This window comes from Pongo abelii, chromosome 12 (genome assembly GCF_028885655.2).
Source record: "Pongo abelii isolate AG06213 chromosome 12, NHGRI_mPonAbe1-v2.0_pri, whole genome shotgun sequence".
NCBI lineage: Eukaryota > Metazoa > Chordata > Mammalia > Primates > Hominidae > Pongo > Pongo abelii.
Genome location: NC_071997.2, coordinates 62,355,898 through 62,378,725, shown reverse-complemented (window position 1 = coordinate 62,378,725; position 22,828 = coordinate 62,355,898). Strand labels below are relative to the sequence as shown.

Sequence of the window (22,828 nt, the reverse complement as noted above, 5' to 3'; positions counted from 1 at the left end):
CCCTGGGGGGTCCTGGAGGTGTTTGGGGAGCAGTGGTCCTGGCTCCAGTGCCATTGCCAGCCTCCAGGCCTGGGGTCAAGGCCAGGACCAACCAAGAGTTGGTCAGACCAAGTTGCTGACTAACTCCTAGAAGTCCAATTTGCCAAAACCGGTTCTCTCCTGTTTTTATCTTTCAATCAAATATGAAGATTACTAAGATGTCCTGAAGGCTTTCTCAGTCGCCTCCTCAGGGCCCAGCCCTCCAAATTGGGTTTTTGCCTTTTTCCCAATTGCTGGTGCCCCCACCCTAGACCAAGCCTTCATCCCTTCCTGCCCCATCCTTGCCACGGAAGGCCAGGGCCCTGCCTGGCAAGAGGGGCTGGCTCTAAGCAGGACGCTATGCAGATTCCCTTCCTTCCATCCCCTCTTCAGGGTCCCCTCTACTTAACTGAGGTTGGGAGTGGGACTTGTAACACAGGTCCAGACAGCTTTGGGGACATTAAGTCACTTTTGACAAACACCCCTGCAATTAGTGAAATATTCAGGCAATCAAAACATACAGATTGGGTAATCCCCAACTACAAGTGGGCTTCCAATGACATCAGGAAACTTGGCTTACAGCTGAACACATGGAGGGCTTCTGTCCAACTTAAATACCTCAAAGGCAGCTTTGAACTAAACTGGAAATAGTTTGAATTGTCTCTAATGATAACTAGTATTGTGAGCAATTAAAACCTGTCAAATATCCTCAGCGCAGGAAGTTGCGTCTTTTCAATCAACTACCAACCTAGCTTTGCTCCTAACATACAGAAGATGGGGGGCGGCGACAGAGAGAGGGTACCTTCCCTCTGGCATGTCAAAGTGATCCAGAAGATGTGGGAGAGACAGGAGAGAGAGAAAGGGAAAAACAGCAGAGCCCTTACATGTATACAAATCTCCAGGTGGCTGGGCGCACCATCCACATACATTTATTGAGCACCTACTGTGTGCCAGACACCATGCTCGTGGCTGTAAATTAGTGTCAGGCACTCAGAGAGTCTGCGGCATAGACAGGAATGGACAATGCCAAATAGGTGGGTTGATTCAATTCCATACATACTTACTGAGGCCAACACCGCCTCACTTGGAGAGATGAATCAGACCTGCGCCCTACCCTCACAGAGTTCACAGATAAGTAAGAGAGACAGACTCGAACCTAGCTACTCAGGGATGAGCATAGGAGGTGCGGGGCACACTGGAGGTTTCCGGGCAAGATGGCAGCCCAAGGAGCCTCAGGCAACTCCTGCAACCGGATATCAGCCAGTATCACCAGAGAAAAACAAACATGAAAGGAATATTACAGGGGAAACCTGCAGTAGCCCTGAAACCAGGGAACAAGGGCATCCACAGACCAAAATCTTGGATTAATTTTTGTTGCTAAAGGCAAACCATCTGAGGGGGGGATGTGGATAGTGAAAGCCCTGAGAATGAGTCAGTGCATGTGGACACACAGGATAGGATGCCTCGGGGGGATTGGGATAGTCTCTGGGTAAAATGGAAACTGTCTATGAACACAGAAAAAAGACTAGGAAGAAAGACACCAAAACAACGACAGTGGTTATTTTGGGGTAGTAGAATCATGAATGATCTTAACTTTCTTCTACAGATATTCTGCAAATATATCCTCTAATAAGAAAAAGTTATTTCAAATTAAGAAAACTTGTTCTTGCCATTTTCTGTAAGCTTAAAATTATTTCCAAATAGGCCAGGCATGGTGGCTCATGCCCGTAATCCCAGCACTTTGGGAGGCTGAGGCGGGTGGATCACCTGAGGTCAGGAGTTCGAGACCAGCCTGGCCAACATGGTGAAATCCTGTCTCTACTAAAAATTACAAAAATTAGTTGGGCTTGGTGGTGCATGCCTGTAGTCCTGGCTACTTGGTAGGTTGAGGCAGGAGAATTGCTTGAATCCAGAAGCCAAAGGTTGCAGTGAGCCAAGATAGAGCCACTGCACTCCAGCCTGGGTGACAGAGCAAGACTCCATCTCAAAAAAATAAAAAATAAAAATAATTTCCAAATAAAGTTTTTTAATAGGGAATAAATAGGAAACTTCTGTACCTTTCACTCAGTTTTGCTGTGAAATCTAAAACCGCTCTAAAAATAAAGTCTATTAAAATTTTAAGTTTTTTAAAAGGTGCTTTAAAAACTGGTACATCGACCAGGCATGGTGGCTCACACTTGTAATTCCAGCACTTTGGGAGGCCAAGGTGGGTAGATCGCTCTAGGCCAGGAGTTCAAGGCCAACATGACAACAAACTGTCTCTACTAAAAATACAAAAATTAGCAGAGGATGGTGGTGCATGCCTGTAGTCCCAGCTACTTGGGAGGATGAAGTAGGAGAATCACTTGAACTCAGGTGGTGGAGGTTGTGGTGAGCCGAGATCACACCACTGCACTCCAGCCTGGATGACACAGTGAGACCCTGTCTTGGAAAGCAAACAAACACAAAAAAAACTGGTCCATAAAATAAGATTGGCAATATTAATCATTGTTAAAGCTAGAAAATAGATCTAAGAGGGTTTATTTGAGTTTCTCACCACTTTGGGGTGTGTTTGAAAATTTCCCATAGTAAAAAGTAAATAATAAGTAAGCAAAGGCTCTGTGCCAAGACCCTCCCCAGCCTTGTCTGCCCAGCTCTTGGCCCACTCCTGGGCAGTCTGCATGGGCCTGAGTCTTGGGCACTGGAACCCCTGGTCGCTGGGGACAGGCAGTCCCAACTGTGGTTCAGTGTCTCTGGTCTGTGTGGCGGCTGCTGAGCGGACTCTCCCCTGCAGCACGGGCGTCTCCCAGGGCAGCCGCTCCAGCCTTGCACCCTCCCGCCTCGTGTCCTGTACACTCTTTTCCTGAATCTCCAAATTCTCACTCTCTGTGGGTTCCCTGCCTTTATCCAAATTAGCACACACAAGACTTTCACATCTTAAAAAAGAAAACCCTCACGTGATCCTGTATCTCCTTGGTCAATGACCACTTGTCGCCTTCCTTCCCAGGCAGTTTCTAGAAGGGTTAGTCCACACTCACAGGGCCAAGGTGCACAGATGCCCCACTGTGGGGCAGGTGGAGGCTGAGGCGTAGCCTGCACTCCTCTTGCCAAGCCTATGTGCCAAAACGAGGGGCTGAATCTGCCTGGAGGAAGGGGTGCCCCTTTCTAATTTGCACACACTGCAGCATGGTCCGAGGCAGCCCGCTTACACTCTGCCTCATGATGTACCTCCATTCACACACAAAGCCCCACCACCCTCTGCTGTCAGCCTTGCCAGGGACATTGGCAGTTCCCCGAGGCTGCAGTCTGGCCTTCTCGGCATCAAGGACTCTGGCCTTCTGAAGCCCTCGCACTGCTGCTTTCCTCCTAGGTCTTCTCTGCGCCTTTGGTTTCTGTGGCCCAAGTTTCTGGGTCTTTCGCCACTACAACCACTCCCCTCTGTCCTTTGTGGGTTCCTCTCTCCCCGGATACTCACAGATGTGGCTCCCTGAGGCTCTGTCTACAGTCCATTCCCCCTCATTCCACACACTCTCCAGGCCAGGGACACCCCTCTCTGCACCGCTTACCCATCCTCTCCCCGCTGCCCCAGCTGCCCACCTGACATGTCTGCCTACAAGTCCACTTTCAACAGTGAACGTGCTCTCTTCTCACCAGACACCCTCTGCCTCCTGTGTTGTTTGTTTGTTTCGTCACCTAGGCTGAAATGCCGTGGCTCCCTGAAGCCTTGACCTCCCGGGCTGAAGCAATCCTCCCACCTCAGCTCCAGTTCCACCTTAGAGGGGATCACAGGTGCGCACCACCACATCTGCCTAATTCTCTTAAATTTTTTTTTTTTGGTAAAGACAGGGTCTCCCTACATTGCCCAGGCTGGTCTCGAACTCCTGGGCTCAAGCAATCCTCCCGCCTTGGCCTCCCAAAGTGCCGGGATTACAGGCATGAGCCACCACACCTGGCCCACTGTGTTGTTTATCTGGCAATGGCACTGCTATCTAGCCAGCCCTCGGAGTCATACACACAGGGGGCTTCCTCACCTCTACCCCTTTCTCAGGGCCCCACCTGGACTGCTGGGTCGCCAGTGCCCTCAGCTCCTCCTCCTGAGTCTCTCTCCCGCCTCCATGCCTCTTCACACCCTGGCCTCGGGGCACCCTGCTGAGGTCAGTAGGTCATCCTACAGGACTCCTTGCCTCCTGCCTCCTCTCCATTAATCCACCCTCCTCGGGCCACCAGAGTCATCTTCCGAAGATGTAAGTCTGCTCATGCCATTCTTCTGCTCAAAATTCCTCCATGGCTCTTCATCCCAAAATAAAATCTTAACACCCAACAAGACTCACAAAGTCCCCCTCCCTAGATCATGCTCTACCTACACAAAATGGCGTGTAGCTCCCCAAACAGGACGGGCTTTCTCATACCTTTTCACAAGCCACTCAGCCAGATTAGCCCTCTCCACAACCCTGTTCTCCTGGCAAACGCTGAGAAGTCAACTAAGACACTACCACCTCCAGGAAGTCTCCTTTGATTTCCCTAGCAAACTCAGGGTCTCCCTCCTCTAAGGTGCTATCACAAGGGACTGCCAGGCCCAGCTTCTCTCTGAGTTGCAGCACTGGTACAGTCTAAACATGAAAGTCCTGGTGTTTCTTGGCCTTTGGTCTCATCCACAACCTGCACCATCCTCCAGCCCAGCCTGTCCTCACCCCTTTCCCATGAAGCTTCTGCCTCAATGGCTTTGAATGTCAGGCCTGGCAGTGCTGTCTTTATCTGCAGATGAGCAGCATTCAAAGTTGCCTTTTTTTGGCCGGGCGCAGTGGCTCACGCCTGTAATCCCAACACTTTGGAGGGCCGAGGCGGGCAGATCACCTGAGGTCAGGAGTTCGAGACCAGCCTGGCCAACATGGTGAAACCCTGTCTCTACTAAAAATACAAAAATTTGCCAAGTCTGGTGGCGGGCACCTGCAGTCCCAGCTACTTGGGAGGCTGAGGCAGGAGAATTGCTTGAACCTGGGAGGTGGAGGGTGCAGTGAGCTGAGATCATGTCACTGGACTCCAGCTTGGGTGACAGAGTAAGACTCTGCCTCAAAAACAAAAAGTTGCTTTTTTTTACTGTACTCATAGTAAGAAAGACATTTTTCATCATAATCCAGTACACATATGCATGAAAATATATGTAGCTAAAACAAAATGTATTTACTATGTGTAATATATTCTGATATTTTCTATTTGGGGCCACTTCTTTTTTAACTCTTTTAATGACACTGAAAACTAATCTCCCAACCCACTAATTGATTCCCACCCACCATTTGGAAAACTGCTGTAGCCAGTAGGGATGACTAAAGGCTCCCAGTAAGGGATCAATGTGATTAGAATAGAACGTTAGGACCCTGCCTCTCAAATGTTCTAGGGCACAGGATCGTTTTGTAAATTTCCAATCTGTCACGTACTTTACCATTTAAAAACACAATAAGAATGAATTATCTGAAGGTAAAATAACAAAGATATTTAAAAATGCAAGTCTAGATTCATTATAATTAGATTCAACAGACAGTGCAGGGTGCTAAGAGCATCAGGTGCAAGAAAGTTTGGGGAGGCTGGAGATGTGAAGCGGCTTTGCCAGCCTTAGGATGCCCACAAGCCCTTGACATGTAGCCACGCCAGCCCTGCCAATCTCCGTCCTGGAGCATTTGAACTTGCATCATCTGGGGGAGCTTTGTTGAGGAGAAAGGTGCCTCTGCGCAGTCTTTTGCCTTGTCAAGAGGGCCAGGCTGCCTAAATTCAACTCCTGACTCAGCCACTAACTGCCTGCAAGCTGTGGATAAATGACTTAATTCTTCCAAGCCTTGGTTTCCTCCTAGGATTGTCCTGGGAGATTATTCAAGCAATCCGTACCATGGGGCTTAGCCAGTACTGCACCTGGTTACACTTGACCCTCTTGCTTTCATGGCTGTGATTCGGTTGGTGTCTTCTGGGTTTTCTTTCTTTACCATTTTTTTTTTTTTTGAGAAGGAATCTTGCACTGTCACCCAGGCTGGAGTGCAGTAGCGCGATCTCGGCTCACTGCAACCTCTGCCTCCCGGGTTCAAGAGATTCTCCTGCCTCAGCCTCCCCAGTCGTTGAGATTATAGGCGCCCGCCACCACGCCCGGCTAATTTTTTGTATTTTTAGTAGACATGGAGTTTCACTATGTTGGTCAGGCTGGTCTCCAACTCCTGACCTCGTGATCCTCCTGCCTCAGCCTCCCAAAGTCATGGAATTACAGGTGTGAGCCACCGTGCCCAGCCCTTTTTTTTTTTCAAGATGGAGTCTTGCTCTGTCGCCCAGGCTGGAGTGCAGTGGTGTGATCTCGGCTCACTGCAACCTCTGTCTCCCAGGTTCAAGTGATTCTCCTGCCTCAGCCTACCAAGTAGCTGGGATTACAGGCTCCCGCCACCATGCCCGGCTATTTTTTGTAATTTTAGTAGAGATGGGGTTTCACCATGTTGGCTGGACTGATCTGGAACTCCTGACCTCAGGTGATCTGCCTGCCTCAGCCTCCTAAAGTGCTGGGATTACAGGCATGAGACATCCGCTAGGCCTGCGGTCCTCTCGGTTTTCACGAGTGTTCTGCAGTCTTCCTTAGTCTTCCTCGTCCTCCCTGGTCCCTTTTCTTGGCCCCACACTGACTACTCAGGCCAAACCTTCACCCTTCCTCACTTCTCCACCTCCTGCTTGCAGAAGATGGCTTGTGTCCTGCTTGGCAGAGAAATGGCAAGCTCTCACTCCACCCTACCCCAGGTTTTCTTCACTCCTACATCCCTTTTCAGGGACTCTGTGCCTGGCCAGGCTAATCCTTCCACCTGAGGCCCCTTCAACCTCCTCAATAGCCTCTTTCCATCAGCCATTCCCACCCTCTTCTGGGAATCTTTCCAAAGAGTCAAATCTCTGGCCACTCCTCAGACTAAGGCAACCTGCCCAGCAGTATACTGGTAGATGTTTAATTAACAATGAGCTCTCTGGGGAAAATGCATGCATATATACACATACATACATTTATGATAAATTTTATTGACATAAAGGATGGCTAATAATTTACAAATAATAAAAAATATATACTACTCTATTGTAAATTGCACATGGCCAATTGGGTCTTACAGAATGCTTTCATTGATTTTTGCCAACCTGCTGAATCTATAGCCAGCCTACAGTTGTAACTGATAAATGAATGTAGTTCCAACATGAATGTTAACTGATATTTTTGTTTGTACCAACTAGCAAGAAAAAAGTGAAGCCAGAAAGACAGATGTTGGAACTTCACTTGTTGTTTTTTTTTACAGAATGGGTTGCCCAGACCTTGGAGTGCAGTGGAATGATCATAGCTCACTGTAACCACAAATTCCTGGGCTCAAGAGATCCTCCTGCCTCAGCTAGTGCACACCACGCCCAGCTAACTTTTTTATTTTTTGTAGAGAACTGGTTTAGTTATGTTGCCCAGGCTGGTCCTGGACTCCTGGCCTCGAGCAATCCTCCCGCCTGGACCTCCCAAAGTGCTGGGATTACAGGCAAGAGCCACTGCACCTGGCCAGAACTTTACTTGTTTGTCAATGGTGTTAGCAATTTCTTTACTGAAGCAGAGAAGTTTTTGAATGCTGGAAGAATATTTCCTTCATTTTTCTGTGCCATTCACAATGCAATGGCCATTGGCAAAACATACATTTAAGTTTAATGTGCATTATTAGCATTTTCTCCATAACCTTCTTAAGTCTAGACAGTCAACCAAATAATGAATAAAGCCCTGATTTGTGGTGGTTGCTGCCCATTTCTGTGGTGTAAATATTCCCACTGTGGCTGATTTCAATCCACCAATATGATGTCACTGAATGCAGACTTGGGGAAAAAGCACAGTAACACAACATTATATAGTATTTCCACAGATGTAATAGATGCACATAATCTTAAAAGAATAAAGAATAATAAAATATAAAATTATTGCCAGGCACGGTGGCTCATGCCTGTAATCCCAGCACTTTGGGAGACCGAGGCGGGCAGATCACCTGAGGTCAGGAGTTCGAGACCAGCCTGACCAACTAGGAGAAACCCTGTCTCTAATAACAATACAAAATTAGCCAGGCATGGTGGTGCATGCCTGTTTTCCCAGCTACTCAGGAGGCTGAGGCAGGAGAATCCCTTGGACCTGGGAGGCGGAGGTTTCAAGGCAACAAGAGTGAAACTCCATCTCAAAAAAAAAAAAAAATTATTAGGAAGTGATGGTTTTTGAAAATTTATTATTTTTGCCTTAATATAATTCATTTAATTGTAAGTATATAATTTAACTTATAATTTAATTTTTCATAATAGCTGGGTTTAACCATTGGTTCACGAAATTCCTGAAGATTTAACAATCAGCTCATAGGAACTGGTATGATCTGAGCACACCTGGATCTGAACCCCAAGCCCAGCTCTTCCTTGAAGCAGGGCCCTCAAAAGGCTCTCCAAACACCTGATGGCCCTGGCCAATGTATACTTTTCAGATCTATCAGCGAAACTGAACTCATTTTCTTTCTCTCCAGTCTGCTCCTCTGTGGGCTGCCATGTTGGTGGAGGGCTTCGCCATTCACCCTGGGGTGGCAGGAGTTGTGGATGACAACTCTGGACAGGAAGAAGGCTGGGATCAGAGGATGGGGATTTTGGAATTGTTTAGAGCAGAGGTGAAATAGTTTTGGGTAATAACTGTTGGGTGGGTGCAGAGTCCCTGGGCTGAGGAGGGCACGGAACCGTAAGGCTAGGCTGTTCCTGGAGGTCGGGGCATGGGCTGATGGCATGTTCACGCTCCTGTTACATCTTCTGTCAACTAGCTTCCCTGCAACAAGCTGTGTCTGACAGTCCTCCAGAGCTCCTGGGGCAGGGGTCCCAGAGCCGACTGTGGGTCACACACCTGACAAACTCCCACACCCATATTCCTCTGGGATCACTCCAGGCTAAGGCTGGATTCTCAGGGAGGAGGAAGGAGGATCAGCCTTGGCCAGAGGCACAGAAAGCTGCAAAGCCCCCAGCCCCTCCCTTGAAGGGCAGAGCTCCTTGCTCCTTTTGAGGACAGAGAAGGATCTAGAGGGGATGTGGAGGCAGGTGTTTAACGAAGGACTTGACTGTATCTGGGCTTTCCATGGCAGTGATGCCTGGACGGAGGCCAGAGTGTCCTAGGTGAAGTGGGGGATTCTGAATGGAGCCCACAGACAGCAAGAGCCCAGCCTGCAACCCACCTTTCCTTTCACGTCACCTGACTCCCTGTCGGCACTGCTGCCCCTTGGCCTCCCTGCCGGTGCCGCTCCTCCCCCGAGAAGCTTCCCTGCCTCCTCCCATGTACCTCAGGGAACTGGTAAGTTTGGAAAGCACCCAGAATTACTTGAGGAAAAGACTGTAGCAAGTACAATTTGAATTTGCCAAGAGACTTTGCCACCAACTTCACCCGCCTAGAGAGCGAGGCCAAGTCCATGGATTTCTCCCTGTGGTTCTGTGGCTTCACCGGGAGAATGTGGGCCTTGCTGAGCTATGGAGGGGAAAGGAGTGGAGCATGAAGGAGACAGGAGGCAGAAGCTCCTCACAGTGCCCAGCGCGCAGTAGGGGCCGAGATGATGTGCTGAATGACGGGCCTCATGGCCATGTGAGTGGAGGGCCAGGCAGAGCTGCTTGTTTAATGTCCCCTACTCTTTCCCCCCGTGGTCAGTGAATTTGCTTTTGGTTTTGAATTTGCTTTGGCTGAACCAGGGACAATTTCTACATGGCATTGAGGCCACAGGCATATGTAGGCAACTGCACACCTCAGGGTGCAAGGGGTTACACCTGTTCCTTGCTCAAAAGTCATGGGAAGTTGCTAAACAGACCAAAAGAAGAACCAGCACGCTTACTGCTCTCCGTCCTCCCCTTCCCCACCCCACCCCCAGCTGTTAGCTCACAGAGGGTCAAAACAAGCAAGATAAAATCTGTCCAACTCACAGCTTCAAAGGAACACAAGTTAGACATGTGACCCAACCGCACCCAGCCTTGTCCCTCCCAGGTGCATGGCCCTGGAAGGCCCAACCCTCCGGCCGCGTGGTCCATGTAGAGGCCGGGTGGGCAAAGGCTTCCCTTCCAGACCCGGTGCTGCCCTCCCATGAGATCCCAATCTGATTTTGGTCTTCTTGTAGTTCTCCTTGGAAGCCAGGCCCAGCCCCACAGTGCCTCCTCCTCATGCTCACCTGGCTCCCTCCAATCCGATCTGGGGCAGTAGGCGATGCGGATCGCGGTCTTCACCGCAACCTCGACCCTGAGGGCCCAGAGTCAGTGCTGGAGCCACCTACCAGGAGTCACTTCCATAGCCCTTGAGGCTGAATGAGAGCCCTCGGGTTCCTCGATAGCAGAGAACACAACCCAGACATGGCTCTGGATATGAAACAAATCCTTTCTGAGCCTGACACCAGACTTTTCCCCAGAGATGATTTTTAAAAATTATTTTTTGAATGCTTTCCAGATTTGAGTGAATGAATGAATGGGTGACAATGACCCTAAGTCATGAGCCTTCAAGGCCTGTACACTTGTGGGTTAAGAAAGCCCTTTCTCAGCCTGGCATGGCTGGCCCCCTCCCTTTCCCCCTCCAGGCACAGAGTGTCCTCGTGAGGTATGATGGCACAATACGGCCTCTCCACGCCTTATTTCCACCATCTCCTGTCACTGTGCCCCCATCAAAGCACACACAGAGAGAGTCCCAAATCAGGCCAACCTATAGGAACAGAGTGCCCCCCACAAAACACACACACTCATACACTGAGGAGACACAAACTGGGCAAAAATGGGACAGGCAAGGTGACTCATGCCTGTAATTCCAGCACTTTGGGAAGCCGCGGCAGGTGGATCGCCTGAGGTCAGGAGTTCGAGACCAGCCTGGCCAACATGGTGAAACCCCGTCTCTACTAAAAATACAAAACTTGGCCAGGCATGGTGGCGCATACCTGTAGTCCCAGCTACTCGGGAGGCTGAGGCAGGAGAATCACTTGAACACGGGAGGAGGAGGTTGCACCACTGCACTCCAGCCTGGGCTACAGAGTGAGACTCTGTAAAAAAAATAAAAAATAAAAAGGAAAAAAAAATTGGGCAAAAATGTAGAAATTCAATTTTACTGAACTTTTTAAAAAAATTATGGGAATTCCCAGTGTCTCAAAAGAAAATGACAACCTCCAGACAAGTACATTTAAGTAAACAACATAAAGGCACTGGCAGCCACTGTGGGTGGGAAGTCACCAGCAATGGGAGCCCTGCCCCCTCAGGGTTCCGTCATTGTTTTGCAGGTGCGATTCCTGCTTCCCCCACCATTCTGTAAGTTGTGTAAGATGCTGTCGAAAGAGCACAGGGCTGAAAGGCAGGAACCTCACGTTCCAAACCCAAGACTGGCCCTGTATCTGCGTGACCTTGGGCGAGGTCCTCTGCATCTCTGGACTATCATGTCTCCATCTGTAAAATGAAGGTTGACCTTCCTGGATAATTTCATGTCTTGGGTTTCTACTGTACTCTCACTCTACCTGGCCCATTACCACCTAGGAGGGGCCTAATAAATACAAATGAAAAGACGTGGCCCTAAATGATTTTTTAGTCAATATAACCCCAAATCTGGTTTTAGCTAAGATTTGGATACAGAAAGTACCATTTCCTCACTAGTTCAATGGGAAAGTTGGGTGGAATGCATCTTTGGAGGGTCACAAAGTGGAAATTAGAAGTAAGAGTAACTCCAGAGGGGGGAGTGAAGAAAAGGAAGTGACAAGGTAGCCAGTGGGACCTGTTGGTGTCACCCTGAGTTGTGTCATTTCAGGTTGTCTGGCCTGTCCTCTAGGTCATGAGCCCCAGAAGTGGGTCCCTGCCCTTGGGTGGTGAATGACAAGTGTGGGTATGGATCCCCTAGACACTCAATTCAAACTCAGACATCCCCTACCTTGCCCCAGCCCATAAAGGAAGCAGGCTGCGGCCCTATGGGCTTCCTTTGCACAAATGCAACTGGCCAGGTGCCTGTTTCTGGCTACAACCCTCTGCAGGGTGGGCGTGCTGGCAGTCTTGGGCCTTAAGGCCAGGCAGTGATCCCAGCATTCTGAGAAATGCTTGCTCCAACCCCTAGAGAAGCCTCTTCCCCAGGGGGCTCTGTACTCTCCCAAGACTCTCTCCACCCCTCCAAGCCTCCAGGGGAGTCTCCTTGGGGAAAGTTTTCCCAGGCTGGTTCTGAGCGTGGTCACACACTCATCCCTGGATAGTTGCCCCACAGAGGGGACACAATCCAGAGGGCCAGGGAGCTCAGTCTGAGAGTGGGACCAGCACTGCCTCACCCACCAGGCCACCTTAGGAAAACAACTTTGGGCCCCATTTTCCCCTTCATAAAATGAAAACGACAGGCCCAGCCCATCAAGCAGTTATGCGGATTAAAGGAGATAACGCATAACAGCCTTAGGCCAAACCCAGAGCTAGCTCCCATTCACCCTGATGATTACGCGGAGCTACAAAAGCCCTCACAGATTACACCAACGACAGGCCACAGCAAGGCATGACAAGGTTAAGAAAGCTCTTTCCCAGCCTGACGCGGGTGAGGGTGTCCTGGTGAGGCAGTGACTAGGAAAGGCCCCGAACACCGGAAGCAAACCTCGCACCCTCCGAGGTAGTAGCAGCCTGTGGAGAGGAGAGCTGGGCTGCCTCAGAGATCATGGAACCGTCCCCTTCATTGCACAACTGAGGAAACTCTCAGACGATGGGTGACTTGTCAGAGGCCACACGGCAGGTCTGTGCCATTTGGACAAGAGGCCGTATCTTCTTCATATTTCTTCTCTGTGTGGCCAGATTATTTCCTTGGATACTCATGTGTGTTTCAATGGTTGCATTTTTCCTCCTCCTCCCATTCCAAGAAGGTCTTGGACCTGTCCTCTTTTGGGTGTCCCTGTTGCAGGGTCCGTGTTTTTTGTTTGTTTTTGTTTTTTTGAGACAAAGTCTCATTCTGTCACTAGGCTGGAGTGCAGTGGTGCGGTCTCGGCTCACCACAACCTCCACCTCCTGGATTCAAGCGATTCTCCTGCCTCAGCCTCCTGAGTAGCTGGGACTACAGGTGCATGCCACCACACCCAGCTAATTTTTGTATTTTTAGTAGAGATGGGGTTTCACCATGTTGGCTAGGATGGTCTCAATCTCCTGACCTCGTGATCCATCTGCCTCGGCCTCCCAAAGTGCTGGGATTATAGGTGTGAGCCACCACGCCTGGCCAGGGACGTTTGAGTTTCAGGACCAGGCAGAAGCCACCCCAGGCCCTTCTCTCCTTTGCCTCTTTGTTCCAGTGTCTGGGCTCCTTGTAGTCTCTGAGGGAAGAGTCTTGGGAGAAAATGAGAACAGAGAGGGGAGAAGGAACTGGGGAGTGGGAAGAGGGCAGAGGCCTGTACTATGTCCCTTTGGGAGGGGCAGGACACAGAGGTGGGGAGGCCAGCCCTGGACATGGGGTCCCCCCTCAAACTGGGCACAAAGGCCCCCAAAATGGCCTGAGGGTAGAGTCTCAGCCTCGTGAGGCCCTTGAGAGTGATAGGCCCCTTGCCTGTCCACATTTCTGGGCAACCTTCTGGATTCTGGGGTGACCCTCACTGGCCTAAAAATGACCAAGATGAAGTTTCCTCCTCCTCAGGCACCATGGGAGCTCAGAGTTAGAGCTGAGTTGATTTCAGGAGCGTTTCCTGCCACCTGGGTTGGTGGACTGAGCTCCACGCTCTCCACATGAAGCACTGCTCAGTCCCCTTCACCACACTGCTCTCTACAACACCACCACCCACTTGTACGATGCTTTACACAGTGACTTCACGATCATCTTCTAGTACCTGAACAGGCCTAAATTGTGCCCATTTAATGGGTGAAAAAACTAGGGCTCAGAAAATAGAATGAGATATCCCCCTGCCGCTGGCCTGCCCCAGAGAGCAGGAAGCCTCATTGTCGCCAGGTTCCACCGCCCTGGGCAGGCCTGTGAGGGAGAAACCAAGTCTGTACAGGGAGCACGTGGGCAGCCTGCCCTCCCCCATGGCCCCTTCAGTGACTTAGTGGCATGCAGCACCAGTCACAGCTTCCAGATGCTCACCTTACTCTGGCTGTGTGTTACCTTGAGTGGAAGCTAAAGATCTAAACACTGACAAAAATTCCTGCAGGTGATTGAGAAATCAAAAACAAAGAAAAGCAACTGGCCACCAAACAGATGAAAAAATCCGTAAACTCATTAGCAATAAATTAATGCCCACTAAAGCCACATTGTTATTGTTGCTGTTTCTCTTTTAAGTTGGCAAAGTCTTTTTCTCATCCCCTGCAATGCTATTTGTGGGAATATAAATTTATATGACTTTCATGTGTACATGCACACACATATGTACAAATGTGTATGTATGTGTATATTTATCTAAGAAGTCTCACAAATATTCACACCCTAAATACAACACGCTATCCTGGAATGTATCCCAGAACAGTAAAGGACATTCATGGAAAAAATGTTGAAATCCCAAAATATCTGGAGTTTACTTAACAGTATCATACCAATGTTAGTTTATTAGTTTTGGCAAATGTACCCTGGTTAGGTAAGATAGGAATGTTAGAGGAAGCTGGATAAAAGATATATGGGAACTCTCTCTACTATCTTTGCAACTTTCTATAAATCTAAAATTATTTTATTTATTTATTTACTTATTTATTTTGAGACAGAGTTTCGCTCTTGTCACCCAGGCTGGAGTGCAATGGAGAGATCTCAGCTGACTGCAATCTCCCCCTCCTGGATTCAAGTGATTTTCCAGCCTCAGCCTCCCGAGTAGCTGGGATTACAGGCGCCCGCCACAACGCCCGGCTAATTTTTGTATTTTTGGTAGAGATGGGGTTTCTCCATTTTGACCAGGCTGGTCTCAAACTCCTGACTTCAGATGATCTGCCCACCTTGGCCTCCCAGAGTGCTGGGATTACAGGCGTGAGCCACTGCGTCTGGCCTAAAATTATTTTAAAATAAAAGGTCTTTTTTAAAATTCATATTCTTTTACCCAGAATTTCACTTCTAAGATTTTATCTAAAACTTATCAGAGAAATAGATGGACATCCTTTACTTGCAAGGATATTGCACCACTTGTGATAATCACAAAAAAGTATGAAAATTATCTACATGTCCAAGAACAGTAAGTAGATTCAATAAATTATGCTGCATCCAGTGATGATAGAAAGTGTCCAGAAAGTATTACATTATAATATTTATTGATGTGGAAAATGCTTACAATAGAAGGTTAAGCAAAATAATTAGGACACAAAACTAGATACACTTTAAGCTCAATAAAATTTTTTAAACTATGTACCATATATTAAGAGTAGTTACAAATGGATCATATAATTAGAGTGAATCATAGTTTCTTCTAAATGCATTTATAAATTTTTACACAAAGAAATATGTTTATAATCAGGAGAAAAGGTTTTCTTTGTTGTTGTTGCTTGTTTGTTTTGGGACGGAGTCTTACTGTTACCCAGGCTGGAGTGCAGTGGTGCAATCTCGGCTCACCGCAACCTCCGCCTCCCAGGTTCAAGCAATTATCCTGCCTCAGCCTCCTGGGTAGCTCGGTTTACAGGCACATGCCACAATGCTCAGCTAATTTTTTTGTATTTTTAGTAGAGATGAGGTTTCACCATGTTGGCCAGGCTGGTCCTGAACTCATGACCTCAAGTGATCCGCCTGCCTTGGCCTCCCAAAGTGCTGGGATTATAGACGTGAGCCACCGCGCCCGGCTATTTTCTCTACTTTTAAATGATGCACAGGTTGGTAGAGCCCAGTTGCCTGTACCCCCAGAGCCAGGTCTATGTCGGCAGAGCAGGTGGCCATCTGCATGATGGAAGGGGCCCTGAGGAAGTGATCATAACTGCAAATCTCTCCCTACGGGCTCCTTCCTCTCTCCCTCCCTCTCATCTATCCATCCATCCATCAGGCACAAGAGCTGCAATGCTCAGGAGGCCTTACAACAAGGATCTACTCTTCAGAGCTACCCTTTGAAGTGGACACTCTGTGATTAAATCTCTTTTATTAAGGCTAGGCATGGTGGCTCATGCCTGTAAAGGAGGATCATTTGAGCCCAGGAGTTCCAGACCAGCCTGGGCAAGAGAGAGAGGACTCATCCCTACTAAAAAAAAAAAAAAAAATAGCCGGGCCTCTTGGCACATGCCTGTAGACCCAGCTACTTGGGAGGCTGAGGTGGGAGGATCACTCAAGCCCAGAAGTTCAAGGCTGGAATGAGCTGTGATCCTGCCACTGCACTCCAGCCTGGGTGACAGGGCAAAACCCTGTCTCAAAAAATAAGTTTTCTAAGATTTTTAAATTGACCACCTCTGTGGGAATTAATTGATCAGAGCTTTCTGGCCATATGGGTAGCTGAAAGGGGAGGAGGCACAGGAGGTACCAGCTGTACTAAAGAAAAAAGAAAGGGAAAGGTTGGTGGCAAGTGGTGCCTCATGGAATAGACGCACCTGGGTGAGGACAGGAGGACACTGGGCACTAGGAGTCGTCAAGCAGAGCAGGGAAGACACAGTCATGCAGGCTGGGCAGTCCTGGAGGCTGCTTCCCCCCTTCTCAGGCCTGCAGCTGGTCACCACGAAACCTTAGGCCTCTGAAGTGTGGCCCCTCAGACCTGGAAGCCCTTTAAGATGCCCTGAGCAGATGGCATCGCTGCGTCAGAACCCTGGAGCAGAAAGGGCTAGCAAGGCTGGCAGATGGGCCCCTCCCCTCACCCTGTGGGGGCCTCTGGAACTCTGAGTATTTATTTATTTATTTTTTTGAGATGCTGTCTTGCCCTGTCACCCAGGCTGGAGTGCGGTGGTGTGATCTTGGCTCACTGCAACCTCCATCTCCAGCGTTCAAGTGATTCTCCTGCTCCAGCCTCCCGAGTAGTTGGGATTACAGGTGTGCGCCACCACGCCCAGCTAATTTTTGTATCTTTAGTAGAGACAGGGTTTCACCATGTTGGCCAGGTCGGTCTCGAACTCCCGAGCTCAGGCAATCCGCCCACTGCGGCCTCCCAAAGTGCTGGGATTCCAGGCGTGAGCCACCGTGCCTGGCTGGAACCCTGAGTATTTCTGTCTTCTTTTCATTGGAGCCTCTTGTACTGGATGCTCAAGTTGTAGTGGCCTCCCCATGAACACATTTTTGCAGGATTTGGCCAAGAGCAAAGTAAAAAGAAGAGCTGGTTTTGAAAAGGCAGAAGTAGGAAGAAGCAAATGGGGATTTCAGCACTGGCCTGAGTTCTGTTCCCTAGGGCACAGGGAATTCTGTGAAGAGCAGGTGAGGATTTGGCCTGGGACTCTCAGGGAGGGACCAGAAGGCAGGAGGCCTCAGAGCAGGGCAGCCCTTTGGGCAAAGCTGCCACCTCCTGCTCGGGCCCAGCTAGGCTGGGCTGGGCTGGGCTGGACATGGCAGGCAGGGAAATGGTGTGTTGAAATTAAAATTGGTGGCGGAATCTGAGGAATGGGGGAGGGTAGGGGAGCAGTAATTACACAGTTCTGTACATGAGGGCTGACCTGAAGGGCCTAAGCGGGCACTGGTGTGGAGGTGGGCAGGTGAGGGATTCTCATGTGCGGTGGCCAATGGTTCTGCTTGTCCAGCAACTTCTGCTTCCCTTATTCTGGACAGCACCTCACTTTTCTGAGGGGGAACTACTTCTCCCCCAGTTCCATCATGGTCCCGGTGGGGCTGTCGGCACAGGATCCAAGCCAGCCAGTAAGACTGTCTGAGAGATTTGAACCTGGAGGTCACACAAGGAGACTAGCACTGCCTCTGCCCAGAAGCAGTCTTCCTATTCCTGAAACCCCAGTCCCTCCTTTCCCAGCCTTCCTGAGGTCTTGGGATTCAACCCTTTCTTCAACTCTATGAACTAGGAGGTTTTATTTTTATTTTTATTTGAGACAGAGTCTCACTCTGTTGCCCAGGCTGGAGTGCAGTGGTGCAATCTCAGCTCACTGAAACTTCCACCTCCCAGGTTTAAGCAATTCTCCTGCCTTAGCCTCCCGAGTAGCTGGAATTACAGGGGTGCACCACCACACCCAGCTAATTTTTGTATTTTTAGTAGAGACGAGGTTTCACCATGTTGGCCAGGCTGGTCTCAAATTCCTGACCAGGTGATCCACCTGCCTCAGCCTCCCAAAGTGTTGGGATTACAGGCGTGAGCCACCGGGCCCGCCAGAAGTTTTTAAATAAATGCTCTTTTTGGCTTAAGTTCATTAAATCCAAACTGATACCTCATGCAAAACCTGAGCTATGGTAATAATAATCCCCATTATTTACAGCATGAATACACTGAGTTCTACCATGTGCTGAGAACACTGTGGGACACATCACATACATTAATCTAATCTAATTCTCGTTTTACAGATGCAGAAACTAGGACATAGAGATAGAGACCATGTCTAGAGATCCACACTTAAAAGAGATAGAAAGGGGATTCAGGTCCAGCTTTTTTTTTTTTTTTGAGACAGAGTCTTGCTCTGTCACCCAGGCTGGAGTGCAATAGTGCGATCTCGGCTCCCTGCAACCTCTACCTCCCAGGTTCAAGCGATTCTCCTGCCTCAGCCTACGGAGTAGCTGGGATGGCAGCCGCCTGGCACCATGCTCAGCTAATTTTTTGTATCTTTAGTAGAGACGGGTTTTCACCATGTTGGCCAGGCTGGTCTCAAACTCCTATCAGGTCCAGCATTTTTTTTTTTTTTTTTTTTTTTTTGAGGCAGAGTCTCGCTCTGTTGCCCAGGCTGGAGAGCAGTGGCGCAATCTCGGCTCACTGCAAGCTCCACCTCCCGGGTTCACGCCATTCTCCTGCCTCAGCCTCCCGAGTAGCTGGGACTACAGGCACCCACCACCACGCCCAGCTAATTTTTTGTATTTTTAGTAGAGACAGGGTTTCACTGTGTTAGCCAGGATGGTCTCGATCTCCTCACCTTGCGATCTGCCCACCTCGGCCTCCCAAAGTGCTGGGATTACAGGCGTGAGTCACAGCGCCTGGCCCAGGTCCAGCTTTATCTGGCTTCCAAACCTACGCTCTCTCTTTTCTTTGCTCTTCCCTCTCTTCCTTCCTTCCTTCTCTCCTTCCCTTCTTTCCTTCTTTCTCTTTTTTCTCTTTCTTTTGGAATCAGACCTCAGGGACAGATTGCTGAGTCAGCCACACTCCTCATTTCCTGGTACCTGATCGCCACTGGTTCATGCGAAGTCCTTCCCTTGTTTCATGACGCACATTCTTCCCATCTCACCAAATCCCCTTCCCATGGTCCCATGATCATGGCTCACATGTGATGGGGCCTGGCCTTTCACCAACGGGCACTCCAGATACTTGGTTGAGTCAAGCCTTTGGGTTTCTTTGTGTCCTTGGGGATCAAAATCCACTTAGACTTAGGAAACTTTTCAGCAGTCCTATCCATTGGCCAACCCATCAGCCCTGTTACGGGCTCAGCTCTGGGCTGGGCTGAGATATAGAACTGGTAAGAAAGGGAAACTTCAAGAAGTTTAAAATTCCTTCCATTCAACAAATGCATATGGGGCACTGACTTCCTGTGCAGGTCCAGGATAGAAAGATGAATACAACTTTCTGGCTCCTGAGAGCCATGAGCAATTAAGCAATTACTACCTTGGGTCACAGACTGCTGTAGACGAGGTGGTGAGCTCAGACAGACATGGAACCCAGACCTGGACATGAAGCAGATGGCAGTGTTAGCCGCAGAAATCACAAAGAACCACGCACCTACGTAAGCACAACCGTTTCTGCTCACCCGTCTCGGCATTGTGCAATCACAGTCGGCAAGACTGCTCATCGAATTTGGAGGGGAAGTTTGGAATGGCCAGACTTAAAACGCAGACTATGTGGCAAGCAGTAATAAAAACTCACTGTCGGGACGGGGGGAATACCTCAGAGAAAGAAGCAGTCATCCTTGACTTATAGAGACTCAGAGCAGGGGGCCTGTCAGACCGTCGAGTGGGACACAGATGTCCCCATCCATATACGCCTGCCCATGAGCAAGCAAGCAAGGCATCTAATATGAATCCCAATCAAAAGACACAAGTGCAGAAAGCTCTGCCCTCAGGTAGATTCATAGCTGAGCCTGCTTCCTGCATGGGCAACTCTATCTACATGAGGCCCAGGACACATGGCAGTGGGTAGTATAGCTAACAGGGGGAATGGTCCTCCCCAGCAACCCCTCCGCTCAGCAGCAGTGAGCACTCCCCTCGCCCAGAGAGACACAAGTGTGCCCAGAATGGAATCTGCTCATGAGGGGCTGCCCTCTGGGGTAGGTCAAGGCCTCCCAAACCAGCACATCCACGTGGGAACACCTATAAACGCTCTATAACTCAGGTCTGTGTCCCCAGCCCAGCAGTGCTGAGCAGGAGGGAGCCCACACTGGAAGTGGGATGACAACTTCCCAGACCCTCATCCATGCAGCAGACCACAGGCGCTGCCCTGGGTTCTGATAGCAGTACCAGCTCCTCTTCAGGACCTGGGGACCCTTTAATCCAGATGGTGGGGGACAGGAGAACCATGAGACCCCTTTCTAGGGGGCCCTCACTGCTGCCCTGCTGGGCCAGGTGTCACTTTGCTGTGTCTGCTTTGATCACACCCATTGGGACACCATTTGGGGTTCCAGCTGTGCACACCTCTCACTGTGAGCCAGGAGAGTAGGAAAGGATTGGGAGGTCACTTAGCGGGCAGACTCTCAGCCTGCTCTGGCTGGAGCTGAAGAGGCGTCCTGTCGCACAGTACACAACACATGCTATGCAATACTTTCCACCCCTGCCTTGCCTTGTGGGGTCTGAGGCCTGGCAGAGAGGGGCTTAGAACTGTGGAGAAAGCCCTGCAGAGGATGTGCACCTTCCTCTGGGCTTTGAGAGATGAGCCACCTTGGGTTAGGAAGGAGGAGTAGGAATGCTGCTCCCGGAAAAGGGATCAGGGAACAGCCGGAATGAAGATGCAGGGGTGGGAATGGGTGAGAAGTCTGGCCTGAGTGAGGGGAAGGCATTGGGAGGAGGAGTTCTGAAACACAGCAAACCCCTAGGCCAATCGCCAGCCCCTCCTGGTTCTTTCACTACAGCACCAGACACAGAAGCCACGATGTTCCCCAAGGCTACATCCTTCTGGGCATCTCCTGTCTCCCTTCTCCTATCCCTCATCCCTGGTCCAAATAGCCAAGCCCCAGGATCACAGGAAACCCACGGTGGGCTGTCCTTGGCCCCTGACACTTCAGTCCCATTCCTCTGGGCCTCTTGACACTTATCTTTGCCCTGGATGGACTTTTACATTCATGTTAAAAAAAAAATCGGTTCGGGGTGATGGCTCACATCTGTAATCCCAGGGCTTTGGGAGGCCAAGGCAGGAGGATCACTTGAGGCCAGGAGCTCTAGACCAGTGCAGGCAACAAAGTGAGACCTCATCTCTAAAAAAAAAAAAAAAAAAAAAAAAAAAAAAAAAATTTAGCCGGGCAGCATATGCCTGTAGTCCCAGCTACTTCGGAAGCTGAGGCAGGAAGATCACTTGAGCCCACGAGTTTGAGGCTGTAGTGAGCTATGATCTTGCCACTGCACTCCAGCCTGCACCACAGTGAAACCCTGTTTCAATAAACAAATAAATAACAAATAAAGGATGGTTGTCTCAGAGCTGAACAGGGACTGGAATGGGAAGGTCTTGGGACCCTGTGTGGGTAGGACACTTACTGACTGGGTGCCACCTTCAGGTAGGAGAGTTCCCAGGTACATCTGCTCTGAGGCCAAGGCCTCCCATTCATTCATCCAACAAATACTTATCAAGCACCTACAATGTGCCAGGCACTGCCCTAGTCTCCGGGGGTGCACCCGTGATGAAGAGGTTTAAAACCCCTGCCACACTGGGGAGAATGTGGAGAAACTGGAATCTGTGTGCATTGCCAGTGGGTATGTAAAGTAGTATACAGCCACTGTGGAAAATGATATGGTGGCTCCCCAAGAAGTTAAACATAGAATTACCATACGATGCAGCAATTCCATTTCTTTAGGTATAGACCCCAAAGAACTGAAAGCAGGGATTCAAACAGATATTTGCACACCCATGTTCACAGCAGCATTATTGGTTTGCAATAGCTGAAAGGAAGAAACAACCCAAGCACCCACGCATGGCTGAACAGATGAACATGTGGTACAGTTACACAATGGAGTATTATTCAGCCGTAAAAAGGAATGAAGTTCTGACACATGCTACAACATGGATGAATCTTGAAAACATTATGCTAAGTGAAAGAACCAGACATAAAAGGACAAATACTCTATGATTCTACTTACATGAGGTGTCTAGAGTAGTCAAGTTCATAGAGACAGAAAGTAGAGCGGTGGTTGCAGGAGCTGCAGGGAGGGAAATGTTCGGTGGGTAGTGGGAGTTAGTGTTTAGTGGGTAGAGAGTTTCAGTGTGGGAAGATGAAGAAGTTCTGAAGATGAATGGTGTTGATGGTTACATGATATTGTAAATATACTTAATGTCACTGAATTGTACACTCAAAAATCATTAAAGTGGTCAATTTTATGTTATATATATTTTACCACAATTAGAAACAAACAGAAATCTTCCCCAAGGAACTTATGTTCTCCTGAGTTGCCCCAGACGAGAGCTTATAACAAAGAGTAGTGTTAACGCTGCCACCTCAAAGCAGGGGTCAACATGGGGTTCTGCAGAAGAGTCTGGAGTAGGATGGGAGGGGTCAGGAAGCAAGAGGTCACACACAGGTTCCCCTCACTCTCTGTACCCAGAACAGCTCTCCTGTTACCAATTTTGAGTGTATTCTGATAAAATTTTATTTGACAAAAAGGCTGCCACCA

At 49.2% G+C, this 22,828-nt stretch overlaps 1 protein-coding gene across 35 annotated transcripts in view; it reads right to left on the bottom strand.

Annotated features, from left to right (window-relative positions):
• Window positions 1-22,828, bottom strand: part of ASPRV1 (aspartic peptidase retroviral like 1) — a 133,258-nt gene that overhangs the window by 7,188 nt on the left and 103,242 nt on the right. For 26 of the 35 annotated variants that reach the window (XM_063713639.1, XM_063713645.1, XM_063713622.1 and 23 more), the window contains 2 exons: window positions 22,298-22,828; window positions 10,950-19,681 (listed from right to left, as the gene is read on the bottom strand). The exon at window positions 22,298-22,828 is cut by the window's right edge and continues 2,861 nt beyond it. The exons of 6 other annotated variants lie outside the window; for them this stretch is intronic. The gene's annotated coding sequence lies outside the window, so the exon portion shown is untranslated. Of the gene's footprint in view, window positions 1-10,199; window positions 10,922-10,949; window positions 19,682-22,297 lie in introns of those variants that run through there. 3 more of the 35 variants (XM_063713624.1, XM_063713620.1, XM_054548103.2) reach the window with 3 other exon arrangements.